We start from the raw sequence: 6,953 nt of genomic DNA, 5'->3' as shown, positions 1-6,953 counted from the left end.
CCTTAGCAATTCTATATTTTGGGCTAATCCCTCTTAACCTATTTGAACCCTAAATCTACAGGTGAGTTACTCAGACATAGGAAAGCAATTCATAAGCATAAACTGAATAAAATACATAAATAGATTAAGGTTAGAAATACTGGAGTTCCAATACAAATCTCTGAAGGAGTCTTGGATCTTCTCTCTAAATCTACTAAAAACCCTAAGTGTTGTTTGCTGTAAAAAGTAGAAGATAAGAAAGCGGGTGTTGCCTAAAACGATGACAGACACATAAATATTAGGTTAAAAGCGGCCAAGGGTATTTCTGTAAAAATGTCATGACTTAGGATTTAAACCGGCTGGAAACCTAGCTGGGTTTTGCGTGCTTTGCTGTCGATCGACAGCATAGGGTGTGCGTCAATCGATGTTTGTCTTTGATCGTCGACCTTCAGACAAGTTCGATGGTCAGCTACGAGCTTCCTCTAATTTTATCTCTAAAATTCACCCAAATCATAACTTTTCTCCAAAACACTCATGAACCTGTAAATGTGCTAAAAGACTCCAAAACATAATAAATAGTTCCTAAAACACCTATATACCATAGCTAAAAATGGATAAAATGCATGGTATATCAACTTCCCCAGACTTACCATTTTGCATGTCCTCAAGCAAAACAAAGAGTAGTATTTATGAAAGAGGTTTGAAAACAGCAGGGATTGACACAATTCAAGAACTCACTATCATCACCTCTACAATGTTGCAAGCCACATAAAATCAATTCTAACTTTAGAGGTATTTTATATATCATATCCTAGCTTAGCAACCAAATCCATCTAACCAGCAACTTAACCAGTATTGTCGGACTCACCCCTCTACGAATCTCATTTAGTACATATATAAAAAGTGTAGGCTTTACCTTGGGAGTATCGATCAAAAGACACATGGACTCTTACTCAAGCAAGTTTCTGAACACACATGTAGTATTATCTAATCCCTTTCTTCCCTCTTTCTCTCTTCTCTGAATCTCAATTCCAATGAACAATGATGTTGATACAGTCCATATTTATTCATCTTATTTTCGATTTTCTCTTTTATCTTTCTCTTTTTTTTTTCTTGACAAAGTGTAGGTGAATAATGGGGTCATAGAAGACACCCTACCCTTCGCTTCCAACGATGTGTGATCATTCCACTAGAGTAGAATAATGGGGGTCACAAGACACTCCTACCCCTCTAAACCGCATGAAATCATTTCAATCTTTTTATACTTATAGATGCCGAAGAGAGAGAGAGAAGAGAATCAGAAACACACGGACTTTTACCTTCCAGACTTGCAGGAGGAATCTGATCTAATGTATACCAAGCCCCAAGACAAGCAGATTAAGCTCAATTAGGTTTGAGGTCAACTTTGGTTCCTTCAAACATTCTCAGCTAGTGTGGATAACTGGCAGGTGATCCACTTTAGTATCTTTAATACACTCTTCAGTCAATAAATCTAAGAGTGGTGCTAGATAGTGGTTAGATAATAAGTGAAATTGTAAAGTTCATTATCTCCTTCTTGACTCAATAAAAACTTTTTTGAAATATTTTATAAGATAAGACTCATAAATAAACTAAATATTAGTAAACGTCCCCCAGACTTAAATTACACTGTCCCCAGTGTATATCTAGTCGGAGTTTGGTGATAAAATAAAACACAAGTACATAATTAACAAGGTAGAACGATATACATGCCCGCTAATGTTTGATGTCGATAGACACAATTAAGTGTACGACGATCAGTGCTGGTGTAATATTGTTGATTGATGTCGACTAGGTCTCATCAGTCTATAGGCTGAGCAATCGTCTCCTCAGATCTCTTTTTGGTTTTTTTTTATGACATGCAGTCAATGTAATGAGAAAATCAGTAATAATTTGAAGTAAAACTAAGTAAAACTTACCTAATAGTGGGTTGCCTCCCACTCAGCGCTTTGTTATAGTCATTTAGCTTGACTTTGGAAGTAGGTTGGCTAGTAAGGAGGTGGATGACTACTTGTTGGGAAACAAGTGTCTACATCTTCTTTGCTCATCTGAAACCATGTACCAACGAAGCTTCTTATGGCTTCATCTCCTCTAGTCCACTGGTTTTTCAGTATCTCCTTATCAACCTCATTGACATGCATCATGTTCTGAAGGTTTCCAATGCAGTCATGCTGCATTCTAAGTTTGGTGTGAATTGTCTCCTCGATGTCCTCCAATCTCTGGGGAAAATCCTCTCTCATCAAGTCTTGAGAAAAATTATTCTCATCAATCTTGTCTTCTAACAATTTCACTATTACCAGCCTTCCTCGCAACGATGCGTGCCTATTTTCAATTGATGGTCGAGTGTAACCGTCGATCGATGCTTCTGATCAGACTGCATTCTGTCTCCGAATCATGTTCATCTCCTCTTTCAGCTCATCCATGCGTATAGTCAACCTTTCAATGCTGTCATTGAGTGGGTAGTAGACATCATCGAGCCTCTTGTAGGATTCTTCTAGTGACAGCTCCTTGGCTTTCTAGATCCCATGTACCATATCATCAATATCTGCTCTGTTATAACTGCCTAACTCTAGCATGGTTCTGGTGAACTTCTCTGCATGTTCTGGTACACAGATATGACCTTGTTCATGCATTGTAGCTCTTTCCAGAATTTCTCTGATGTCTTCCTTAGAAACATGAATGATTATGCCATCTGGCGCTCGTGCATATCCATGCTCGTCCCTGTATACGCCGTATTCATCTTTTGTTTCCCACTTGAATATTCTGTTGCCGCTGGAATCATAAGCTCTCTTTCCAAACTCGAAGAGACCGTCGATCGATGGTTTTCCTCTCCTATCGATCGATGTTGAATCTTCTGCTCTTGCGTCTGACTCTGTTCCGTGATGAGTATCGATCGATATATCTTGTTGTTTCTGTCGATCGATGTTTCCCCTCTGGGCTCATGGGAAATCTTGAGAACTCATGCTTCTTCTATGGCAAGGCCACGTTACTCAATGATCTCTTCTTCTCTGTAGTCCTCATCTGGCTCCATTGCGCTGATCTTCCTCTTTGAAGGTGTAGCAGACTGAATTGCGAAGCTAGGTTAGTAGTAATCATTCTCCCAAATGTTGATAGATCCTTATGGGAAGTTGTTAGGATATTTTTGTGTACGATCTTTGTGAGTACTACATAACAATAGAAGAGCTGGTAAACAAGCAAGAATCGAGACTAAAAGATGTTTTATTGATGATTTGAGAAAGAACTACAACGTTGGGTATATAAACCATAGTTCTAGCCGCTTAACTCTAATATCTTAGTCTTTGAATGTTGATCCCTTATTCTAAAGTATGGGCTCCCTTATATAGTCGCGGAGAGGTCGGTTAGGTAGGTTAAACTCTTCCATGTTCGGAAATATGGAAGGATCCCCCTAAATAGAAAACTTCCATTTTACCCGGAGGTGGAGACGAAAGCAGGGGTAGGAACCGGGATCCCTTCTTGCAGAAACTTGAAGGCCGGTATCTTGCCTGAGGCCTAGAGAATAATCATACTGGAGTATTTTCTCCAACAATTTTCCCCTTATTTCTCGATTTCATCATCGAATTCGGAAGATAACATGTGCACTTAAGTCAACCGGAATTTCTCCATCTCATCAGATTTCCCTTGGGCAAGACATCACTCCAGTAATTCCGTTCTCTAGGTTCTGTCTAGCCCTGGACAGTATTTGAACCTAGAGGAGAGTCGGCTTCCCCTGGATAGACAGAGGCCTACCTTAGATATCCATAGGCACTGGACATGCCTGGAGATGATCTTGCAGGATTCCGGACCCTGGCTTTGCACTTCAAGGAATGGCGAGATGGATACGCAGGGCTTAAGATCTGGATTAGTCTTCTTAAGCTGACGTGAGACTCCTTGAGAAGATAGTTTATGTACGTCGTCTCTTATGTTTGGAGACCGAGTCCTTGGACCCGGTGCAGGACCCTGGAGGAAGGATGGGGTTTGGCGGAATTTTATCCTCGCAAATGGATTTTGTTGATCGAATCAGCCTTAATACTCCTGATTCTCTTTCATTTTTGCAGATTTGATCAAATCTGGGTTTTCGCCCTATTTTCCTGAAAAGGGGCTTAATTTAAATCTCGAAATTTCCCTTTTTTTTCTTGATTGAAGTCGGCGACTTTCTCAAGAAGATAGCAACATCTTCTTTTAAATATCTCCTCTCTTTCTTCTTTCTTCACAATATCACAACTCATCCTCCGCAACTTCATCTTCACGTATTATTTTCTGCCATTTTTCTCTCTATGATCATGTAGATCGAACTCCTTCTAGTCGTTTTAGGCATGTAGGTTGATTCCTTCTGCTCTCATCTACCGATTTCTTGGTCAGGAGACGATCTCCTTATGTCGAAGCGTTCTGGTTCTTCTATTCCTTCGACGGAGGAGAAGGCTAAAACGAGGAGGAGATTTGATTCCCATGTCTCGAAATCCGACAGTTCATCAGATCCGCCCGATGAATCTTAGCATGATCTCTTGGCCCCTGTTGTAGGATCTTTGTGTAGGATCTTTGTGAGTACTACGAAACGATGGAAAAAAATTGATTTCGTATAGATTTGAAGAGAAATAGATTTGAAGAGATGTTTTATTGAGTAAACAATCCGGAACTACAACGTATTGAGTATGAACCCTAGCTCTAGCCGTCTAGTTCTAATTTCTAAGTCTCGAAGTATCGAGGTATCGATCCCCTTACTCTAGGGTTTGATTTCCCTTTATATAGTTGTCTTGAGGTCGGCCTGAGTCGGTTTGAGTAGGTTAAACTCTTCCATGTTTGGAAATATGGAAGGTTATCCATATCGGAAGTTTTCCATTTTCCGGAGGAAGGGGTGATCCCTGGGACCGAACCCGGAGTGCTTCCTAGCGGGGACCCGAAGGCCGGTGTCTTGCCTGGGGTCTGGAAGAATTCAATACCTGAGTATTTTTCTCCAACAGTTTGCCCCTTATTTCTCTATTTCGTCATCGAACTCGGGGAATAACTGTGCACTCAAGTCAACCGGAGTTGCTTATTCTCAGCAGGCTTCCCCTAGGTAGGACATCGCTCCAGTAATCCTGCTATCCAGGGTTCCTCTCAGGCCTGAGCCATATTTTGAACCCGGGTGAAGACTAGTTCCTCTGAGGTAGACCGGGACCTAGCGATATCCTCTTGAACCGCTGATCCTTGTCAAAGATGACGAAGCTCGGTGTTTTAGAGGTATCTTTGGAGATGATGGAGCCTGGAACCTTGATGATTTCTGAAGAGGAGGCCTGAGCATTTGAGCGTGATGCAGGTCTGAAGCTATAGCGTAAGATTTCGTTCAAGGGTTCCAGATGCTTCGAATGACATTTAAGTCGAATCTTCTTTAAGAGGCACGTTTCCACTTTATTTGCGAAATTTTCCCTTTTCAGGGAGGATTTTCCTTTCTCCTGTGAGGACCGAGTTTCCTTTTTTATGCTGATCGTCGAGGATTCTCTGGGATATTTGGAAACATCTTATTTCCTTTTCCGGCTCTGTGAAGAAGGATGATCCCGATATATAAAGGCTCGTGATACCTTCTAATCGGACAAGAAAGATGAATCCCGATCCCGATATATAAAGGCTGATTTTCAGACAAGAAAGATGAATCCCGATCTTCTCACGTTTAAGTTCTCACTCATGGGTGGCCGGTCGAGACCACGTTGTCTCATCACCGATCCTTTCTCATCTTCAATTTCTTCTTGGGGAGATGTTCCGGAGGCTGATAGTGAAACGGTCCCGATGGCGCCCCTGAGACGACGTCCCTCCTGTTTCTTTGATGACGGTCCTCGTTCCGAGATCCAGGAAGGAGATCTTGCTGATATTCAGAGGAAGTACGCGATTCATCCTTCAGTGGGGATGAGAAGTCCCTCCGATTTCGAGCGTACCCCAGAAGGGGGAGCGAATGAGTTGGCTGTCTACGAGGCATATATAGAGTCGGGCTTCCGGGGCAGTATCCCTTCCCTCATATCTGAGGTTTCCTCTTACTTTGGTTTATGTCCCTCTCAACTTACTCTCTTAACCTGGAGGACTTTAATAGCGGTCCAAGTGCTCGGGGAATTTCATGGATTCTCTGTCAGAGTTCATGAGGTTATGTACTCCTACTATTTTGCCCCTCTGGTGAACAAAGCATGATTCTACCACCTCTGATCCTGTGATGGAGCTCCTATAGTTGAAGAGCTTTAAAGGGTTATTAGGGGTAATTATCCCTTCGGGGCTGGTTGGAACAACCGGTATATATTCGTGAAGATTCTGGAGCCGTTCGGTTATTCTACGTTATGGCGTACTGTTGGTAACTTCTTCTCTTTTATTTGAGTCTTGAGTTTACCATTCCTCTGGGACTTCGTATTTACCGATGTTTGGTTTTTGCCATCAGATGTATCTCACCCAGTATCCTTTGCAGGAGAGGCAGTGGCGAAACTTATGATGGGAATTCCCCGGTGGTTCCGGTGAGAGAATTTTCTGGTGAGCAAGGAGGCCTTGCGTCATAGCCGTATCTGGGGTAAGCCTTTCTTATTTTTGACTTTTACCATCCCTCTCAAAAGTATCTATTTAATGAAAAATATGGTAAATTCATTAAGAGTATGAGAGATTACTTTTTTGTCTTGAAGAGCATATGAGACTTATGGTTTATCATTACTCTTACTTTAGATTCCGTTTGCTCTTATTTTCAGTTAATAATCATTTTCACAGAGTTCAAGTAGTAAATAGAATGTACTCATGTTTCAAAGCTTGATTCTTCGATAAATGATGGCAAAAGCTTTGTCAGCAGTAAATGTAACAGTAATCACTCCAAGTCTATTATACAAAAACGGGTATTTTACAAATCTGTTTCTATGGTTTTATTTTAGAAAAGTACTAGCTTTGCTTTTTTATCCATTTTAGCATTTCAAAGAAGAAAAAAAGAGTCACTGATATTGTTTATTTGATTTCTTTTA

Source organism: Brassica napus, chromosome C1 (assembly GCF_020379485.1).
Source record: "Brassica napus cultivar Da-Ae chromosome C1, Da-Ae, whole genome shotgun sequence".
NCBI lineage: Eukaryota > Viridiplantae > Streptophyta > Magnoliopsida > Brassicales > Brassicaceae > Brassica > Brassica napus.
The sequence above is the reverse complement of the archived record's forward strand: the minus strand, read 5'-3'. Positions refer to the sequence as shown.